Consider the following 23052-nt stretch of genomic DNA (forward strand, 5'->3'; position numbering starts at 1 on the left):
AAACTTAACAGTCTAGCAGATAAATGCACCACCAGAAGTTCAGAAGCTCATTTCATTTGACCTGACTGTTACGTTTTCATGCTGTATTATCCGATGGAGCACCATAACCCTCGCCTTCATTTCCCCTAGGCTCCTGAACAACATAGCAAATGTCTGATAGTCTGGTTTCAAAACCATGCATATCTTGACGACATTGAGCAATGTTTCTCCTTGTTTCACAAAGGGTCTCTGTTAGGGAATGGACTTGTGTCTGGAGCGCAGATACAACATTGCTTTGAGCTTGCATATCTTGATCATGAGGTAGTTTGGACGATATTGCCTTAACAACCAACCCAGTATTACGTAGGAACGTGCTTTTGGCACTGTTAGTGGACAGGTACTGACCCACTGCAGCAAGAGCTGACATTGCGGTTATAGTTGCCTCGCCACCTTTAGAAGGTGGCGGTTCCACCATTTTTTCCATAGCTCGCTGAAAAGTTGTGGTTTTACATTAGTAGTACCAGAACAGAAGATATTAAGGAGGAAGCAAAACCAAACAAAATAGCTTTGGTCTATATATAGAACTTATTCTGGTGAACCCATGTAAAATATTAGTTGTATTTTATTGCAAAGTACATAATAAAACCAGGTTCCAAACATATGACCATGTACCATCGCTAATGTATTATCTATTTCTTCACAGTGTATTGAGGGCTAAGGATAAAGAGACGAAGTTTATAATATAGTAAGCATAGTATGACGTCATTCATATCACAAAACAACTGAGAACAGACAAACAGACAATTGTAACATTGTGTGGGCAAGTCCAGCACGGAACTAGATTACGGGTCAAGATCAAAGGAACATCACTCCTCTCTTTTAAACCTTGTAAGGTGCAATGATACGCTAAGACAATTGTGTATAAAATTGAAAAGAGTAATAGACATTGGCTGCAAACCATGCAGTTCAAGGCACAAGTCAGAGTAAGTAGTAGTTAAAAGGCATGAGGATTAAGGACTTACAACAGCGGCTTTGACTGGTGTAGTCATGCCCTTCTTCTTGCTGGTGTGACAGTCCTTGAAGATTTCCACAGCATTTGGTTCAGGTACTTTTTAGTCCTTGCGGGCTTTCCTCTGCATTTGGAACAAGTCAATATAGATCTGATAATATGGTACAGCGAAAAGAGTGAAACAGCAGCTAATTACAAGAGCCTCGCAGTGTGCAATATAGCTACGAGATCCCGTCGTCTGTTGGAATTTCACTTTCGTACGGTTGGCCTTGTTCTTTGAACAGTTCACCTACAAGAAGATAGATTTGTGTGGCACATGCGTAAATAGGACTTGAACATGTGATCTGATGACATATATATAATGTACCTGATACTTCGGATCAGACCAGTGTTTAACGAGGCCTCTCCAGTCTTCATCAGATATATTTTCCACTGGAGATGTTTGGGCAAGTTCACTGTTAGCCTTGCCTTCAAAGTGAGTTTTCCTCAAGTTATACCGATACTATCATAGAGAAGACTTGAAAACATGGGTGCAAGCTTGTCTGGTTGCATCATCTTGGCTATCCAACTTGAACCTCATCCATTGAAAATTATGGGAGTCTCATTATCAACAACCTAGAAAGTATTGGACAGAGCAAGACGATATTACCAGTTTCCATACATAACCATACTTACAGATAAATGGTCGAGGAAGATGTTGAACTGGGTTTCGTCTTTTTCATTATTGTACTGAATCCATGTTGGGAGGATACGTACATGACACCTAACAGCAACCGCTGCCTCTGATACTAACTTGGCTGACTCTGTAGCATCACATGGCCTTTTTAAACCTGCCTCAAAACGGATCTCCATTCTCCCTCCTCTAGATTTAGTTAACCTATCGAGCATTATCCCTGATGTTTGTTTCCTCTTGCGCCTAGGTGCTAGTCCAACAAAAAACATAGGAAGTGTTAGTGTACATCAAACTGTGAAACTACATATAAAGAAGCATGCAACTGTAACTTGACTCCAGCAACTACCTTCTTGCTGTTGAAGCTCACAAGGTTCATCTAATATTGCCAACTCGTCTTGTGTCAAGAGTGCTTGGGAAGTAGTGTCACGTGGCAAGGGAGCTTGGGAACGTGCTGCTAGCTCAGTTGACACATGAGTACATCGTGCAGCTGGTAGTACTGTGGTAGGTGTTGCAAGAACTAGGGCTATCTCTGCTTGTTTGGTGGCAGCTATTTGTTTATGTTTGTCTTTTTTTGTAACTCGTGTAGCATGGGATGCCGTGTTTGTAGAATTTTCTGCTAGACTTTGACCTTCTATTGCACCATCAGTACCAGCAGAATCAGCAGGATTCATCCGCTTCTCATTCCCTGCCATTCTGTGTTTCTTCCTCTTTCTCTGTGCCATGTTAAGTCAAGCCGACAAGAAAAACGAATAACAATTTAGTTCTTCAGAACAAATTGATGCGTGATGCAGACGAACTGAACTTTAATGTTAGACAACCACATGATAGGAGGATGTAATATGTATGAAAAACAGGACGGAGGAGATAACCAGAACTATGATGTGTAAACTAAGAAGAAGACATTTCACCAAATTAGAAGCAATGCAATGGAAGGTAGACACCATATGAAAGATGCTACAAATATCGCTCTGCCAAGTTAACAGTGTCTCATCATAAATGGCGTTTAAACAAATGTGAAACAGTACAAGAAATAAATCATATGCAAGATGCAAACAACATCACACTACCATGTTAGAGGTCTCTCGTCATTAGTGCCATTGCATATTCACAACATTGCATATTCACAGCTTATGATGTGTAAACTAAGGAGAAGGCATTTCAACAAATTAGAAGCAATGAAAGCTAGACACCATATGAAAGATGCAACGAATATCACTCTACCAAGTTAAAACTGTCTCGTCATAAGTGCCATTTCAACAAATTAGTAATACAAGCTAGAAAAGAATGTGAGATGTAACCTATATCACACTCCGAAGTCAAATGTGTCTTATGATAAGTGATTGTTGTAGGTTACACAACAGTAGTAATTTGATGTAAGAACATGGTGTGATAGAAAAATATTGTATGTTCTAGAAACAGGAACACGTGTCTTATTCAAGTATAATGTGTAAAGTAAGAAGATGGAATTCAACAAAATTAGAAGCAATACAAGCTAGACATCACACATAACATGCAACCACATATAACAGTGCCAAGTTAGAGGGAGCACCGGTGATGCTGCACTAGGGGAGACGTGCTCGTCATAAACACGGCTTTGTTGAGTGTCTATGCATGTGTTGTCTTGGAAATCATCTCGGGGGTGTGGAGGAGTAGAAACTGTATAGGCCCTCCATTCAGAAGGAGCACCTTTATCCGTTGCCTTGCTAACTTCCTTTGGCTTTATTGATTTTGAATTGTTAAGTAAAACCGACAAGAAAAAGCAATAAAATTCTCTCTTCAGAACTCATTCATGCATGATACTAACAATCACTACTTTGATGTAAGGCAAACACATGATACCAGGATGGAATATGTACGAAAAACAGGACGACATGGCATGTTCACAACTGTTTGTGTAAACTAAGCAGAAACCATTCCAGCAAATAAGAAGCAATGCAAGCTAGACACCACATGAAAGATGCAACCAATATGACTCTGCCAAGTTAAAAGCGTCCCATCATAAATGGAATTTCAACAAATTAGAAGCAGCGCATGCTATAAATCATATGAAAGATGCAACTAATATCGCACTGCATATACTAAAGGTGTCTCGTCATGTTGATTGATGCGGGATACAAAAAAAACAATAGTTTTATGTAAGGACATGCTTAATAGATAGATGTACTATGTACTAAATACAGGAAGGCATGTCACATTAATAGGTATAATGTATAAGCTAAGCAGACTAGCACATGCAGTTTAATCAGATTGGAAGAATTACAATCTAGACACCATATGCAACATGCAACCACATATCACGCTGCCAAGTTAGAGCAAGCACCTGCGATGCTAGTGTAGAGGAAATGTTGTAATCAACTACAGAGCTACGTTCACTATCTTTATCTAGCATTTCTGTTTCTTGAGAATCATGTCGGGAGGCTGACGCTGCATTCTTTAAATGAGGAGTAGTCCCCTTGCCTTCCTGCCTCGTCATAAGTGATTGATGAGGGATACACAAGAACATTAGTTTGATGTAAGAACATGGTTAATACACAGATGTACTAGTATGTACCAAAAACAGAAAGGCATGTCATATTCAAAGGTATAATGTGTAAGCTAAGCAGATGCAATTTAACCAAATTGGAAGCAATACAAGCTAGACATCCGGCTGGAGTGGTGAGCATGCTCATCTAGGACCTGAGAGCCTGGTGGGAGGCGGGCTGCTTCGCCACCATCGCAGCTTTTTAGTTGGCTTCCAGGTGATGCCTATCTTTGATGGGCTTGTCACTGGCTCGGCCAGTGCCCTGACTAGCTATTTGTCTTCTGGTGCTCACGGGATGGTGGTTCATGTAAAAAAATATCTTTCCTTATCTTACCGACTTCGGCCTTTCGAATACAAGCTAGACACCATGTGGAACATGCAACCACATATGACACCGCGAAGTTAAAGCAAGCACCTGGGATGGTGGTTCATTGCGAGCGAGGTCATCAACTCCAGAGCTACGTTCCCCGTCTCCATCTACTGACACTGCACCCTTTAAAGTGTTGAAACGTGTCTTGCCTAGCCGCACACCAAACTGGAGCGACTTCTCTCTTTTGTTTTTGGCTTCTCTCATGGCAGCAGAGTTTGAAATACCCTTGCATAAAAACACAAAGTGAGAGTAAGGGTGAAGTGTGTGCAGAACTAGTGCATTGTAAAAGTAGCAGATAGCAGGTGGCTGAAAAATAAATGACAGGAGACATATGATAGCTCTACAACATTGCATGGCAAACAAAATTAGATTCTACCCTGTATGATTTTGTAATATATGAGCATAGGAAATGCAGGTACTCCTCTAGCACACCACCACATGTGGTCATATCTAAGATAACAATCGATTGAAAATAAATAGGTCAGTCGATTTTTTTAATGAACCGTCCGATCTATAAGGAACGGGCAGATGGCCTTCGTCTACCTCCCGCCAGTCACTATTGACGATCTTTATCGAACCGCCAGCGACCACCGGCCCAGACCCCTGCCTCCGCCGCCCCGCCCTCCCATCGACCTCACACCACCGCCGTGCTTGGCAGCGCCCCCAGGCCATCCCTTTAATCCTGGCCAACCTCCAGATCGGGCGCCAGTAGCTCTAGGCCGCACACGCCCCTAAGATAAACACCAAGGCGCTGCTTCCCTGGCGTAATAGGCGTACTAGCGTCTATTACACCGGGGAATGCTTCCGTTAATTGGGAATCAAGTGGCCAGAAATTGAAATTCAGGGGGGCGACGGACCTCTAGCTAAGGTGAAATAGTATATGAGGAGAAACCTTGTGCATCGCGAGTTACTAGGAACATCTAATATCAAGAAGAAGCGGTCAACTAGTGTCTTCTGTGGGATGAATACGGTGCAAGCAGAGACGTAAGATTTGCACGAATAAGGGAAGAGGAGTACCTTTTTCGGTTCTGGTGTGGTCACCTCCACAAGTCGCACCGATTTTCTTCTTTTTACCGGGGAAACCGATGTTCTGGAGGGTGCAGGCTTGGACGAACCCATGGCCAAATTCTTGACTGTGTTGCCGTGGCCGTATGTCGGCGGAGGGGAAGCAGATCCGAGGCGGTGAAGGACGGCGTAGCAAGAACAGCTCCGGTGCGGTGGAGGGTGGCGAAGTTGGAGCAGCAACGGTGAGGCATAGGACGGCGTGGTTGAACTGGCTCGGGTACGGATGGCTCGGCCTCGGCTTCAACTACTATCCGTGGAGGGCGTTGCGGTTGAGGTTGCAGTGGACGACGACGTCGGGGTATCGGCTCCGGCGTGATGGAGGAGGGCGGCGGTTGATGGGTGGAATGGGGTGGCGGACAGAGGACGCCGGGGTTTCGCGGCTGGTGGAGAGGTAGTTTTGGCGCCCACGGAGTATGAATGGGGAATCAGACGGGTGGGGGGGGGGGGGAACCATGTTTCGGTCTGGGACGCGCTTGTTTTTGGCTTTCTTGAACAGAAATGGGACGCGCTTGTTTGAAATTTGGGGAAATTACAAACTTTGCCCCCCTCTTAAATTTCGGACCTACTGCAGGCCGAGGGTAGGATGGTAATCCCAGGTGTCCCAAATAGTGGGCCGGAGCGATTTAGGCCGCGCGCATGTGTGCTTAGGCGGCCATGGTGTATGAATGTTTTTCGGATGCGGTTGCGTGGCATCTAGATGAAGCTACAAACCTACCCCGGTTTAGACCTTTGGACGTTGGGCCGGTAGGTTTCACGGGTCGGAGTTATTAGAAAAGTAATTTCCTTGTACTACCAAACATTGGTCTCACGCGGTTTCGGGCGAGTAGAGGCTCTTTTGGCGCTTCGTTCGAAATTTTGAAACACAAGCATTCACGTTTAGAGTACTCTTGAACTATGAGGATTGACCTAAATATACAACGTTATATTTGACCTTGTATGTTTGAAAACCTCATTAAATTATCCGCTTCTTTTTGAAATTTTGACACTTGAAAATCCTATAACTACGATTATTTTCGAATGGAGGAGCTAAATTTGAATCTATTTTGTACACGACTACATATGCTATTATGTACAAAATCAGAGCAAAGATTGGTGCCCCCATAATTTAGGTATGGTTTACAAATGCCATGATATCAAATTCAAATAATTGAATGGACTTCATGTTGAATTTGATTTTTTAAACCACCTTAAGTTGAATTCAAATGTATGCTAGTTCATAGGTAGTAGCTATTTATAATGTCCATTGTGTAACTTTCGTATGTATAATGTGCTTTACACACACAACATGAACTATACTCACGTTTATATTCGATTGCTAAAGCGATGCATTGTCTGGAGTTCAAAATACTAACTATGTGGATCAATTGTGTCGAATAATAACATAGAAATGCTCAAATTCGATAGAATCTAGATGTCTGATGGATCAATGACCGCTCCTTACGCAAATTGCAAATATCATGATCCCATCCTAATATTTGGATACAATTTATATCTTTAATCAATGTGTAGAGCAGTCTTTTACGTGTAGTTTCACTCTCCATCGGTGGTCTCTCACACATGCTCACACACTCTCTCCCGAGGTGTCTTTCTCGCACACATGCTCTAGATATAACCCTCCCTCCCTCTCATAACCATTTACAACTGTTTTCACTAACCTTTATCACAAGCACTCTTCCTCTCGCAAACATACACACGCACAATCCTCATCGACCCTTTCTATATACATGGACCTGCCTACGTGTCTCATGTACGCACATTATCTTTACACCTATCTCTCACGCATTGTCTCACACCTCTCTTCCTAATCGACGAGTATGATTCTAGCAGAGCATTCTGTAGGATGCCCCTTAAAGTTAGGTTGGATGAATAGTAATATCAGAGATAAAGGGGTTACCTTAGTCCGAGAACCTAGGGTTACAAATCCTAGCTGGCTTTGTCAGTGGACACAGCGTCCTTCACAATTCTGCTATCTTTGTCTTGTATGACTAGTCATCCATGGGTCTTCCTAAATGCATCACGGGCCGACCAATGTGGCGCAGGACGGAACAGAACGAAGGGCCTCACCTCGACCCACCGGACCTCACGCGGTGACACACCCTCTGCCCCCATGTCTCATTATCTTCTCATACCCACATATACCAACACAAAGACCACACACACAGAAAATTTCTCCTGGTGCCTCTATTCCCTCCCCCCTTGCATATACACACTCAAGGGAATGGAATCTCTTGTCGTGACGTCATATTCGTCTCTCTCTCTCTAGACCACTCTCATTTCTCGTGCTATCTCTCCCACGCCTCGCCCCCCCGTCGGCCCCTCTATCCATGCCTCTCTCGAATACGTAATACACACATGTACCTCTCTAGGCCCCGCCAAATGCATCAACTACACATTCACACATGTTACATCACGTACCCCATTGATCTAAAAAGCCCCTCTTCACGTTTATTTCGCATACAACACTCCTTTTGAATAAAGTGTGGCCAAAAAATTATTTTAGAGTTTCTACATATATACAACATTACAAAGTTATATGGAGGAGTACGAACGCTAATTTGCATTGCATGGTGCCCACAATGATATTTATTCCGCACTGTGAATTTGTATATTTTTATACTATATACAAAGTTAGTCATAATAAAGAGAAACGAAGAGCATCTCTCTCTCCATCGCATACCCCCCTGTACGCCCCTTTCACGTATGCACACAAAACTATCTCCAGGTCCTCTAAAAATAAGCCCCCAGAAAATTCACGCATGTTTCATCTTTCTCTCGCGATATATGCAATGACGTTCATTGTATTTGAAGCGAAAGCACGATACGTACATTGGACTTCAGAATCCACTCATTACGGTCACCATTTACGTTTAGTGGTTATTATGCAGTCACGAGCTCACCGTACAACTCTATATTTGCTCATGACATGACTAGTTGACCAGTTAAACGCTCCATGTGGCACCTCTAGTGTTGCATCACATTATCTCACTACCATCGTGCCCACCTGTCGACTTGTATCTACTCTACATCTACACTCTTATAAAATACATAAAATACACTCTTATAAAAAACAGAGTTGGTGATGATGGTGTGTCTGCCATCCTGCAATATAGGTCGTCCAATTTATATCTGACGGATAGGAAAGAAACTATGGCAATTTTGCAAACAGGTACCCACACACCTCTCCACATTTGCAAATAAGGCCTTCCCTCGTTCATCCTTTTCTCTCACAAGATAAACAAGTCATACAAATGCATCTTGATGTTACATGCAACACACGGGCATCTTGCTAGTAAGAATGAAAACAAACGACAAAAAAATATTTGGACGGTGGTTCGAAGTCATGACCGCGGGCACAGCGGACAAGGTGGCCTTGTATTGGTATGCTGAGCCATCTGTTTTAACACACAGGAGCTGGTGTGGTGATTATACACACATGCATGCATGCACACGAACTGCATCCACGCAACACTCACACAAACACATGCACCCACGCACGCACGCAACACTCACACGCACACACGCATGCATGCATGCACACACCAGTACACCACACGACCAACACACACTCTCACGCTCAAGTGCTCAACCTACACATGCATGTGCACACATCAGGCCCTGACAGACACATACACAACCAGGTGATTCCCGCGCACGGGTTCGAGCCTTGTCGCGCCTGTGTAAATTTGTGTTTATCTGACCTTTTGCCTATGCGAACTGACAGGTGGGACCCACAATGAACATGGTCAATTTAACTAGTGAACATGGCGCCACGCAGACTATTTGGCCGGTCAATAGAGTGCAATCCGATGCTGAGCTGTGAGCAAGTGACCGTATAATCACCGCAAAACGTATATAGTGACCGTAATCAGCTTATTCTGAAGTTCGGTGACCGTATTACGCTTTACTCTCTGTAGGCCCTCCAAAACTACATCTCTACACGTTCTCGCATGTTACATCTAACAACTATGCAATACAGCACTACTACTACACTCTAACACAATAAATCATATGTGTTTTTAGTTTTACTAGATATCATATTGTTACTTATAATTATTCAGTTTGCATACATTAAAATTGCCTTTGAAATGTATGGCCAGTATCATCTACCGCGCAGGAAAAATCCCGCCCTTTCCTGTTTAATCGGGTTTGTATCGATGGATCGTGCGAAACAGCAAAACTATAGTACTATACAGTACAAGTGACAGTTCACTGGGCCGTCGTGTCGTCTACTCCTCCGTCGTAAGAGTGGAGCGCTCGCTTTCATAAATCTTCTAGTCCCTTTCGTCGACATGTGGGACATCAAGCTACCGGGTCCACGTGCCATACCGGAATACAGTGCAGAGCAGCCGGGGTGAAGCACCCCAGTCATGGCGCCGGCGTAGTAATGAGCAATGAGGCGTCAAATCACAAAGCTGCACCTTTCCCGCAATTAAGTTGGAGGGACGAAGGAACCATCATTTCACTCGTTGCTGAATCCGCTTCTCCCTCATCTTCTTCAACTTAACCACGTGTTGCTTCTGCCATTGTTATGCCTCATGTGGGACGCAGATCGGCTTGGTAAAGCACTGACACGTGGGACCGCATGTTAGCAAACCGCGAGGACAACGTCCTCTGAAAATAAGAAGCCTAATCCTAGACTTACAAAGGGCTACATAGCTGCTACGTATACTTTCCATCTAATCTATATATGCCCCCCTGATTTTTAGGTGGGGTGGGCCTAATCCTCTCCTTTAATCCAATCAAATAGTCCCACATCACATCAGTTCGTAACTTTACGTAAACCATTATGTGGATGTAGCATTGCTCAAATAAGAAACCTCCCCCGCCATCCGCGCGGCAAAATCACCTCCTTTTTACTAATCTCAATTCTATAATTTTTTAGATCAATATAATTGAGATTTGTATAGATAGCACACAGGAGTAAAACCAAGTGGTACGGTTAAGGGCATCCACAATGTGTAGCCAAATGTGAAAATAGCTTTTGGCATCGTGGGAACCATTGTGGACGGTGTTGCCAAAGCCAAAAAGATGGAACTGAAGCTCCCTGATTGATTGATTGAAGGAATAAAAAAATGCAACGTCTCTCCTCTTTCTCCCATGCTTGGACGCATGTAGTACAGTATAGAGCATAGAGTCTACTCCCCTGTCCCTTCTATCACAAATCACAAAGCAGTGAGGCGTCAAATCACAAAAGCACGGACGAAGCAACCATCATTTCACTCTTCGCTGACTCCGCTTCTCCATCGTCTTCTTCGAGAAGCCATCTCACCGCATTAGTTATAGTAGTACTAGTAAAGGACTTCCTGGATGCAAATAAGGCGGTTGTCTCGGCTTGCAGGCGGCACTTGCGAACGACTTACCGTGGTCTCCCTCAATGGTGTTCTCCGTCGAACGCACTTCGCCAAACCACCAAAAAAAAATATCGTCGACGTCACCGCAATGGGGAAGGAAGTCAAATATAGTTACTACCTCCATTTTTTTGTACACAAGGCCAGTATATCAAAATTACAATTTGCAAAGGGCCACTAACACTAATCGAGGAAAAATTGATGGGGTTAGCAACCAAGGACATTAATATCCCCTGCATGCATGCGGAAGTGAGAAGGTTGGTTTGCATGGCGCTGCATTAATCAAGCGATGAGGAGTGAGATGGTTAGCTCTTTGGTCTTTGGAGAAAAAAATACGCATTAATTGACACGTGAAACGAGGATTTGTATCGATTAAATCCCGCGAAGGAAAACCCAGCCTTTCTTTTTTAACACTAGTACTCCTAGCATGTACGTACTTATCCTGTTTGGGTCCAGGCCTTGCATTGCCAAACTTCGACACACATTTTTTCCAAGCTTGCCTAAAGTTTTCAAAATGAGAAGGAGGTACACTTGCGCACGGCTATCACAGGTCGCACCGTACCCCCACACGGTCGCTCCTGCACGCCGCGGTCGCACCGCACCCTCACACGGTCGCTCCTACATGCCGCAAACCCAACCAAGGGAACACACCCTCACTGACACGTGCTGTCGCATGTGAACACACCAAACTCAGCCATCCTATCGCTGACACATAATTTTCGTTCATAGAGTATGTTTATCCAACCGCATGTTGGGGAGTATCCATACGGCCCGTGCGGTGGTCTGTTGGGGAAGAAGAAGAGGTGAGGAAGAAGGAAAGAAGGGTTAGGAGACGTAGGATATTCATCCAACCGCCTGAAATGGTATACTGACCCAAGTCAGGCGACTTGCATCACAAGTATATGTTTTTACACAGCAAAAGATCCATAAAAACAACAACATAAAGAAAAACTATCACTGCTCGCGGAAAGAGACGACCTCGTCGTCTTTGGCTACCGGCGCGAACCAGCCGTCGCTGCCGACATGTGTCTCCGCACCGTGGTTGTCCTCGGCCTCCAGCTACTCGTTCAAGAAGAGCGTGCGGGCGCTCTGCACGGACGAGAGCACAGCCCGGTTCAAGTCGAGGACGTCCGGTTCCGCCTGCAGGAGGGCCTCGATGGCAACGGCATCCGCGCGCTCCACGTCGAGTCGAGCCTCCACCGCCCGGTTCAAGTCTAGGACGTCCAGTTCCGCCTGCAGGAGGGCGTTGATGAGAGCGGCATCCGTGCGCTCTGCGTCGAGTCGAGCCTCTGCCGCCCGGTTCAAGTCCAGGACATCCGGTTCCGCCTGCAGGAGGGCCTCGATGGCAGCGGCATTCGTGCGCTCCGCCTCAAGTTGAGCCTCCGCCGCCCGGTTCACATCCACGACATCTAGGTCCGCCTGCAGGAGAGCCTCGATGGCAGCGGCATGCGCGCGCTCCGCGTCGAGTTGAGCCTCTGCCTCCCGGTCCTCCTTTAGTATCGCCATGTTGAACCGCTGGTCCGCCCGCACCATGGGGGACTCGGACGCCGGCATGAAGTCGACGTCCATCGTCTCATACCCATCGGGGGCCTTCTGCACCGCGACCTCCGCCATGAACATTGGATCGATTTCCTCCTCCTTGTAGCTTGGCTCTACAGAACTCGGGGATTGGCCCGCCGCAAAGCGAGCTTGGGAACGGAGGTCTGTGGCGCCGACCGCCACCGTGATTTCTGCGCGACGCTCCGGCGTCAGCATCTTGTAGTAAGTGATCTTGCGGCGCACCACGGCTTTCTGACGAACTAGGGGACGCTTGATGCGGGCTAGGGGATCGAAAGGTGGGGGAATGGGCTGGAGATTTGGTGTGGTTTTATGGCAGTGGCCGGCATAGGCCAAGCAGCGAAGGTTCTGGTGTGAATAGTGGTTCCGGTGACGACCGGTCAATCGGTTTTGACCGTACATCGCTCTTGTCGAATTCGCGTTGCAGCTGTCGGCGTTCTGGGAACGGGGGTCCCCAGACTTGCCTGCCTGCAACCTGCGGCGTGGCTCAAAGGAGGCCCAGCATGGCCCAACTTCATCAATGCAAGACTCAAGACCCTCACGAGGGGCCAAGCCTCGCGAGGCGGACGACACGGAGCTTCCTCAGGCGCAGCCTCGTCAGGCTGGCTCGTGAGGAGGCAGAGAGATCAAGGCGGGGTACCTCGCGAGGTGCCCGTGACGCAAGCCATGACGACTCAGGGCACCAGGCGGGCGCCAGCGCGCGCGGCATCCTTCTTTCCTCTTTGGTGCAAAGGGGGCAAACGCAGCCGCAGAGTACCGAGGCATCAGGCAAAGGTTGCCATTTCGGTGCAATGAGACCAAGACCAGGAGGACTACGAGACGGAGGTCACCATGGAGCCCAGGACGGCGTCATCACCAGAGCTTTGCGCAGGCGAAGACTGCTTTTGTCAGGATAGTTGATGCTTGCTGTCCCCCTTCAAATTAGCCCACTATTGTTGGCTCCCTTCCCGCTCGATATTTGGGAAGAGGACCAGGGCCTCTATAAATAGGACCAGCCACCCACACAGCAAGGGGGTTCGGTCATTGGGTGGAAAGGTCATTCGTTCGGTTCGCAAGCAGAGAGAGTGAGTGAGAGAGAGATAAGGGTGACTGAGCTCCTCCTAGCAGTTCATCGCCCCAGCCAAGAACAGACCCTCGCGAGGCTGTTCTTCCTTGTATTGTTCATCATCACCAGCCCCAGGAGGCAATCCACCAACCACACACTGGAGTAGGGTATTACACCACAACGGTGGCCCGAACCAGTATAAATCTTGTGTCCCTTGTGCAGTTCTTTTAGTAGTTTAGATCTTTGCGAGGCGGGGAGGTAGAAGGCGTAATCTCCGCGCGCACCCCAGTGTTCGAACCTTAAGGGTCTGCCGGAACCCGAAATCCGACATTTGGCGCGCCAGGTAGGGGTGCGCCGGAATTCGTCGTCCACCGCCCCGTTCTCCTCCGACCGTCGCATCCATGTCCGACGCTCGTCGGGGCCGCGCCGAGCGCCGGGCCGCCATCGCTTCTCGTGTCGCCCAGACAGCGCCCGTCGGCAGACATCCTCGTCGTTCCCCGTCGCCCGCCGTCAACGCCGCCACCGGCCCGGCGGGGGGCGAGCAGCAAGCATCGTCTCAGCATCCCTCCATGCGCCAAGACAGCCACACCGCTACTCCATCGCTCCCACCCGCTGGTTCTTCGTCCCGCGCGCTCCGCGCACCCTTGGAGGCTCGAGCTGCGCTCCTCGCGGCAAACGAGCTTCTGCGCTACCGTCCCGTCGATGACGTCTACGAGGAGTGGCTCGACCGCGTCGCCGAGCTTGTCCGCGCCGCAGGGGGCTCTCCTGCGCCGTCCGTTCCTCTGCGCCGCACCCCGCCCCGCGCGGGCAACGAAGCCCCGGAGGCGTACCAGCCGCCTCCTCTCCAAGAAGACGCCGTGGCTCCTAGGCGCATGGCCCCTGGGTGGAACCCGCTCCGTCAGGCGCCAGCGCAGCAAGAACGGAGCTGCCAAGAAATCCCTCGCCCGCAAGGGGCTGCTCGGGCGCTCCCTGCTCCGGCGCGCCGCGACCCTGCTCCAGCTCCGGCACGCCAAGACCCCGCGCTGCTCCTAGCTGCAGCGCGTGGGGACTCTCAAGACCAAGCTCTCCGCCAGCCGAGGCCTGTCGTCGCCACCGCGGGCTGCCGTGCCTACACCATCGAGCTGCGTAGCGTCGCGTGGCCTGGCAAATTCAAGCCAGACCTGCCTCCTCGTTACGATGGCACGACTGACCCTGCGGAGTTCCTCCAGCTCTACGAGCTGGGAATCGAAGCTGCCAGCGGGGACGAAAAGGTCATGGCGAACTGGTTCCCCATGGCGCTCAAGGAAGGAGCTCGCACCTGGCTCCTGAATCTGGCTCCAGGCACGATCTCTTCCTGGGACCAGATGCGCACCCGCTTCATCGCCAACTTCCAAGGTACTCGCGACCGGCCACCCGCCGTGAGCGACATGCGCCGCATCAAGCAACAACCCGGAGAGACCTTACATAAGTACATCCAGTGCTTCAACAGCGCGTGCCTCAAGATCCCCAAGGTGTCCGAGGAGGCCATCATCTCGGCCTTCTCTGATGGCGTGCGCGACGTCAAGATGAAGGAGGAGCTGGCGATGCATGAATACCTGTGCACCTCCCTGGAGCTGTTCAACTTGGCGACCAAGTGCGCCAGGGCCGAGGAGGGACGCCTCTCCCTCCTCGAGCTGCCTGCCGCTGAACCAGAAGAGAAGAAGCCCAAGGCCAAGGACGTGAAGCGCAAGGGGGCTGCCGTGCTCGCAGCAGAGCCAGACACCAAGCGGGGAAAAGATCTGCCTGAGTCTACCAGGGGCAGACGGTACTGTGTGTACCACGACCTCCACACCCACAACACCAACGAATGCCAAGAACTCCGCACCGTGCGAGAAGGAAGGATCGGCTGTCGTCCCGACCGCGCCGATCGGGGCTACGGCCGAGGAGGAGGAAGAAACGCAGGACGCCGGGAAGACCGTGGCCCGCGCCAAGGGTGGCGCGATCAGCCTCGCAAGGATCGCTGGCGAGACCTGCCTCACGAGGGGGACTGGAGGGATCAGCCTCGTGAGGATGGCCCGCAGGGCAACGCAGGCCTCCCTCCACTGCCGCCTCAACCAAGGAGGAACGAGGGCCGCCACCAAGACGAAGGGGCTGGGGGCTTCCAGGAGCCGCGCGCAATCGCCTGCATCCTGGGCGGGGCTCAAGCCCCAGGCTCCCAATGCATCTTCAAGAAGTTTGCCCGCGAGGTGAACGCAACCCTCCCCAGGCTCGAAGCAACGCGCCCTCTCAGGTGGTCGGCGTGCGCCATCACATTCAGCTCAGCGGATCAACTCAAGTGTGCAGCCACAGCTGGCGTCCTCCCGATGCTCTGCTCCCCAGTCATCAGCAATGTACTGGTCACCAAGACCCTCATCGATGGTGGGGCAGGGCTCAACGTCCTGTCCGTGGAAACGTTCAACAATCTCCAAGTGCCCTACGACCAGCTTCAGCCAACCAAGCCCTTCTCTGGAATCACCGACGGCTCCACGATCTTGATTGGGCAGGTCCGCCTCCCTGTCACCTTCGGGGCACACGACAACTACCGCACCGAGCTCATCGACTTCGACGTCGCCCACATACGCCTGCCGTACAACGCCATCCTCGGGTACCCAGCGCTGGCCAAGTTCATGGCCGTGACTCACCATGGCTACAATGTCCTCAAGATGCCAGGGAGTGGCGGAGTCATCACGGTGCCCTGCGAAGAGAGGGATGCAGTGTGTTCCCTGGAGCGGGCCTTTCAGGCCGCGTCGCTGGAAGACCCGGATCGCGAAGCAGGAGGCTTCCCGAGACCACCCCTAAGAAGAAGAAGACATCATCCGGACCGGCCCCTCGGGAGGCAGGCCCCTCAGGGCCCGCGCCTGCCCAGGGGGAGCCTCCTTCCATCGCATAGGAAAGCGCGCCTGGCGCCCTCCTCAGGCAGGGCTCGGGGGCTCTCCCCTGGAGGGCCACCGACCTGGCCAGGGTCATGAGGGAGGCGCTTGGGCACCACGTGGAGGCGTGTTTCGAAGCACGTTTCCCTCAAGAAGGAGCAAGGCAAGGAGGGTCGGACCCGCATGAGTTCGTCGACAAAGCCATTCAAGAACTACAGGGATCATGGATCGTGAGAGGTTGCCGCCGTCTGCCGGCTGCGGCTCCCCATCCAGGCGAGGATGGTGGGCTGCGTGTCTGCGTTGATGTACCAGGGCTGAACCAAGCCGCTACGATGGAGCGCCTCTGGCCCTCGCGAGTGGGGCGCTGCCGGGGTCCGCCCCACAGCTACGTTCGCATGCCTTACGGCCTGCCGAGCGTGGTTGCTGAGTGCCAGCGCCTCATGAGGGGCATCATGGAGGCTCAAGAAGACAGGCGTTCCGCAGCCCTGGCAGAGATGGAGATGACTCGTGAAGGGCTACCAGTGCCCCTGGAGCCTCCCGAGGCCCCTGGGCCTGGGGGCTCGTGAGGATCGGCTCCCGCAGCCTCCCGAGTCTGCTGCACCGACACCCCTTCGCCCTCGACACCCTCAGGTGACATCTTACAAGTTTCATTTCCATCTGGGAGCGCCCTCCCAGGGCCGCATCGTTCCCAGGCCGCGTGGGTCCGTCCCTGCGGTATGTATCCCTTTACTCCATGTCGTTAGCTTGCTTTGTTGGGGGCGCCCCTCGGGCTGCATCATCCCCAAGTCGCTCGGGCCCGACCCAGCGATGTTTACCTTCCCAGCATCTGTTTGAATGGATCCCCTACTTCACAGCTAACGTGTTTGATCTAGTTGCCTGCTCAGATGGCGCCAACTGACGGAATTGCTCCCACAACGGCACGGCGCTTGCGCATGGGTCCGTCCCTGCAACACCGACAAACCTGAATGGCTGAGCTCTGGCTGCGGCAGCCCCGCATAGCGCCACCTCGTCAAGCCTCCAGTGCCTCATCCGCCCCGGAAGCAACTAACGGCAGACTGACAGTTGTCATGACAACCCTTTCTTCCTTCTATGATGAGTTTACAGGATCCCCTAAGGGAGCCGCACCAGGCATGGCCCTCGCGACGTTCTTTTCACTCTCGCCCACGCAAACTGCTTACACGTTAAAGGGGGGGTGCCTGAGCATCGCGACTCAGGGCTCCTACTGGCTCTCCAGCCCTCACCCCCTGGCCTTGACCACGGCATCGCGACCTGGCATACCAGCGACGGCTGAGACAAGCTCAAGGGCCGGGACCCGAGGACGTAGAGCAGAAAGGGGAGCAAAGGCGGGGGAGAAGGGGCTCGCGAGGACCTTGCCGAGCGATTCCGCTCCTGCCGACGCGCGGACCCGACGGTACACCAGGAATAACCCCCGACTTTCGAGATAAGTCACCACCGGAAAGCACCAACTATAACAGCACTACCCCCGCACCCAATGCAATTCCGTGTCAGCGACGTCGCTCTCCTTTCTCGCCGAACGATGGCTGCTTGGGCGCCAAAGGGGACCCCCTGAGCATCGTGACTCAGGGGCTCTTACCGGACCCCGGGTCGCTCACCTCCTGGCCTTGACCACGGCATCGCGACCTGGCATACCAGCGACGGCTGACGCTGCCTTGGGACTGGGACCTGTCGGCACAGAGCACCAAGCCCTCGCGAGGTTCGAAAGGGAGAACTGAGCTAAGACGGAATCAACAACTCACACAGCTCTGCAGCAAAGGGTATGTATTAACAAACGGGACTACAGACACCTTACAAGCCCCCACGGGGCGCATTCTGATTCCTCGCAGGGAACGGAACCTAAGGGATGCTAACTACGCGCGCTCCTGCAAAAGATTCCATCATCAACAGTGGGCCGTCCGGCGCCGGTGCCAACCCCATCCAGATCAGAGTCAGTGACGGCCAGACGGGCCCGCCCTGCTCCGGGAGCGGCGCTGGCTCGGGGGCTCGTAGCTGTCGTCGCTCGTCTCCAGAGTCGCGAAGACCTCGCCGGAGTTGCTGGGTCCTCCGGCGCCTCCGCCAAGGGAGCGGTCGACGGGCCTAGCCCTCGCCAGGGCAAGGTCCTGGCCACCTCTCCCGGGGAAACACTCCAGCCGGTGCCCGTTCGCGTCGAAGACCTTGAAGAACATCACCGCAGCGCCATCGTACTCCAAGTGGACCGCGAAGACGCCCCTTTCCTTGCAAACCCGGGCGATCTCTCTCCAGCCACGAGACATGTAGGCCTTGCCCGGGGCAGCGACCACGACCTCTACCTCGGTCGCGGGGGTGCTGCAGCTGGCGTGCTGCAGCCAGAGCTCCAGGGGCCCTCCCGGAGGGATGATGGAGGCGAAGAAGGGAGGAAGACGGATCCAGGACTGGAGAGGAATGGCGACGTGGAGCACGAACTCTTGGGAGGAGCCCTCGGCATGGACTCCAGGAGGAACAACCCACGCCTTCGTGACCCGACGGCGCCGACGACGGCGCTGACCGCGGGGATCGGCATCGACACCTTCGGGGCCCTCGACGTGGGCATACAAGGGAAGCGGGAACCCCGGCGGAGCCCGCTCGCACCAGGGCCTCACCACCACCTGACGGCCCTCCTCGTCCCGGCTGCAAAGGGCGAGCTTCTTCTTTGGCGGGAGCGGATCTGGTCCCTCTCGCGGGGCCTTCCCCTTCTCCGCTGCAGAGAACCGGTGGATCGGAGCCATTGCAGGAAGACGGAGCTAGGATCGGGAAGGAGGAGAAGCAAGGAGGAATGGACTGGAAGGGCACGCACAGTTCCATACTTATAGCCGGCGAAGACCAACCGCCGGCTCCACGATCGCAGGTAATCATGACACAATCTGCATGCAGGGACTTGTCCAACTCGCGTGATCACCAAGGCGTCGTGGGGAAGTGGAGACGCCCACGTCCCATCAATCGCCACGCGGCGCCCAAGGCCGCAGGCTGTTAGGGCCTGCGGCGCTTCGCCCCTGCCCTTTCGCCTCTCGGCACGGCCAAGTCCGGGCGCGCCTTGGGACCGGGGGCTACTATCGGCGTTCTGGGAACGGGGGTCCCCAGACTTGCCTGCCTACGGCCTGCGGCGTGGCTCAAAGGAGGCCCAGCATGGCCCAACTTCATCAACGCAAGACTCAAGACCCTTGCGAGGGGCCAAGCCTCGCGAGGCGGACGACACGGAGCTTCCTCAGGCGCGGCCTCGTCAGGCTGGCTCGCGAGGAGGCGGAGAGATCAAGGCGAGGTACCTCGTGAGGTGCCCATGACGCAAGCCATGACGACTCAGGGCACCAGACGGGCGCCAGCGCGCGCAGCGTCCTTCTTTCCTCTTTGGTGCAAAGGGGGCAAGCGCAGCCGCGGAGTACCGAGACATCAGGCAAAGGTTGCCATTTCGGTGCAATGAGACCAAGACCAGGAGGACTACAAGATGGAGGTCACCATGGAGCCCAGGACGGCGTCATCACCAAAGCTTTGCGCAGGCGAAGACTGCTTTTGTCAGGATAGTTGATGCTTGCTGTCCCCCTTCAAATTAGCCCGCCATTGTTGGCTCCCTTCCCGCTCGATATTTGGGAAGAGGACCAGGGCCTCTATAAATAGGACCAGCCACCCACACAGCAAGGGGGTTCGGTCATTGGGTGGAAAGGTCATTCGTTCGGTTCACAAGCAGAGAGAGTGAGTGAGAGAGAGATAAGGGTGACTGAGCTCCTCCTAGCAGTTCATCGCCCCAGCCAAGAACAGACCCTCGCGAGGCTGTTCTTCCTTGTATTGTTCATCATCACCAGCCCCAGGAGGCAATCCACCAACCACACACTGGAGTAGGGTATTACACCACAACGGTGGCCCGAACCAGTATAAATCTTGTGTCCCTTGTGCAGTTCTTTTAGTAGTTTAGATCTTTGCGAGGCGGGGAGGTAGAAGGCGTAATCTCCGCGCGCACCCCAGTGTTCGAACCTTAAGGGTCTGCCGGAACCCGAAATCCGACATTTGGCGCGCCAGGTAGGGGTGCGCCAGAATTCGTCGTCCACCACCCCGTTCTCCTCCGACCGTCGCATCCATGTCGCTCACCGAATGGAACGCGCTTCGTCTTGCGTTTTCGCTCACTTGTGGGACCGCAGTTGAGAGCAAACCGACGTCCCTCCCCCTCCCCCGCCCGCATCATTTATTATACCACCACTCCCTCCGTTTTATGTGGAGTAAATAAAAACAGAGGGAGTATACTATGGATGAGGATCCCCTAATGTGGCCGAACCCATTGAGTAACTGACATGCGGGGCCTAGCAAGCATGAGATCCGCCAGTAAGTGACCGAAAGGGAGGGTAAGGCAGGGATACCTACGTCAGAGGATCCACTTCCACTATACTACTTTGACTAAATGTTAGAGTAATAATATATGACATGCAACTTACACAAATGTTAGAGTAATAATATATGACATGCAACTTACACAAAGCATACAGGGTCTAATGCGTTTTTCGAGGCTAACTTTGACCAAATGTTAGAGTAATAATATATGACATGCAACTTACACAAAGCATACAGTCAAGTTCGTATGTGAAAGGAGTTTCCAATGATATAATTTTCCCATTATACATCTCATGTACTATTAATCTTGTCAATAGTCAAATTGGAAACCATCTCGAGTACAAATCTAGGAGTACGTAAGAATCTAACAATATTGATTGGGTGTTGTTGAATGTTGATACCTTTTTGATCAAAGTAGATATACTTTGACTACACATAAAACTTATATGTAAACTAGAAAGGATAGGAGGGAGTATATTGTACGTTCAAAAACGAAACGAACATTGAATACCCTTTATATATGATTTGCAGATGCTATGATCACCGGTTCAAAATTTTGAATCCGCCTTAGGTATCACGTGCCCCCACTCGTTCCCTCTCGATTTCATCTCAGGGTCCAGAGATCTATTGAAAGAGGACTAGGGTGGGTACATGCGAATGATACTCGGCGGAATGTTCGAATGAGGCATGCGGGAGGATGGACTCGACTGGAGGGCGACATGATCGATGGAGAAGAGGGTTGGAGAGGAATGAGAAATAAGCAAACGCCACATGATTATACTTGAACGGCTCAAATAAACAATAAGTTGTCTCGCTTGGCCTACATAGTGAAAGGCCTAATGCGCAACGCGGAGCACTGACGCTCGAATATGGCCGGGAAAACAGGGAAACAGACATGTGGGGCACACCCGTCGGGACGACGTAGCGTAGACTAGTCCAATGGAGGAGCTGGCCCACGACCTCCTCGCCACTGACAACCGTTCATGTGGGTCGTTGGGGCCAACAATGGGGCGCAGCTCCAGCACTTCCTCTGGACACGGTGACCGCGGTGGGCGAGACACTCATATCCTCGCTAGACATAGTCGGTTTCGGTTTGCCGGGGGTGGCGTTAGTGCTGTGGCACGGCCAACGGTATGTTTGGTTTGTGCCCAAGGTTGCCCCATCAAAGCATTGGGTAGCCAAAATTTTGGTTGAGGTATTGGTTGCCCATGATTTGGCCGACATTGGCAAGAAAAATGAACTTGAGTTGGCTAGAGTTCATTGGCATGCCAAAGAAATGGCAACCATCCAAACAAAGACCAATCTTTGGGTCATGACGAAAATTTTGGTTGAGGTATTGGTTGCCCATGATTTGGCCGACATTGGCAAGAAAAATGAACTAGAGTTGGCTAGAGTTCATTGGCATGCCAAAAAAATGGCAACCATCCAAACAAAGACCAATCTTTTGGTCATGACCAAAATTTTGGCAAGGTGCACTTTGGCCACAATCCAAACACACCCCAACACCCGGCTCGTTGAGGATGCACGGGGCGCCGCGACGCGTCCGCGGAGTGGTGTAGCGCGGCCAACTGCATCCTCTGGACCTGAGACCATGCCGTGTCATCTGGCTTTTCCAATGACATGCGGGGATCGCATGTGAGCAAAGGGCATCTCCAATGTTGCCACGGCCGCAGCTGACTACCCTGGCACACCAAAACCCTCATCCCTCGCACCGTCGCGTGGTGCGTTCCCAGCCGGCGCCAGCTGCCCGCATTCATGCCGTCCGTTCGTATGTCGTCATTAAGAGGCTCGGTGCCCGTGGAAGCAACTCCGGTGACTTAATGACGCACCCGGACGCTTGGCCTCACCGGAATGCGCTACTTAAAGCGGCAACGCCCAGCTAACCTCCACACCATAGCGCATCGTCCTCCTACCTGGAACCACATCCGCCATGATCGCAAGCGCGAACGCTCTGCGGGAGAGCTTGTCTTCGGGGATGGAGCTCGAGGTTGCCGCCTGTCGTGGATCTAAGACTAACAATAGAATGGGGGGTAGGTATGATGAGGCAAGATCCTAGCTATGGAGTAGTTGTACACACGAGTTTTACGAGTCCAGGCCCTTTTCGGAGGAAGTAACAGCCCTACGTCTCGGTGCCCTGAGGCGGTCGACTGGATTATATGTGTGTGTGTGAGTTTACAAAAGTGCGAACCCTTGTCCCAAAGGAGGGGGTGACTTATATAGAGTGCGCCAGGACCCCAGCTCCCCTCCGTTACACAGGGTTCAATGTTCATAAAGGTGGGGCGTTACTGG

Source organism: Triticum urartu, chromosome 1 (genome assembly GCF_003073215.2).
Source record: "Triticum urartu cultivar G1812 chromosome 1, Tu2.1, whole genome shotgun sequence".
NCBI lineage: Eukaryota > Viridiplantae > Streptophyta > Magnoliopsida > Poales > Poaceae > Triticum > Triticum urartu.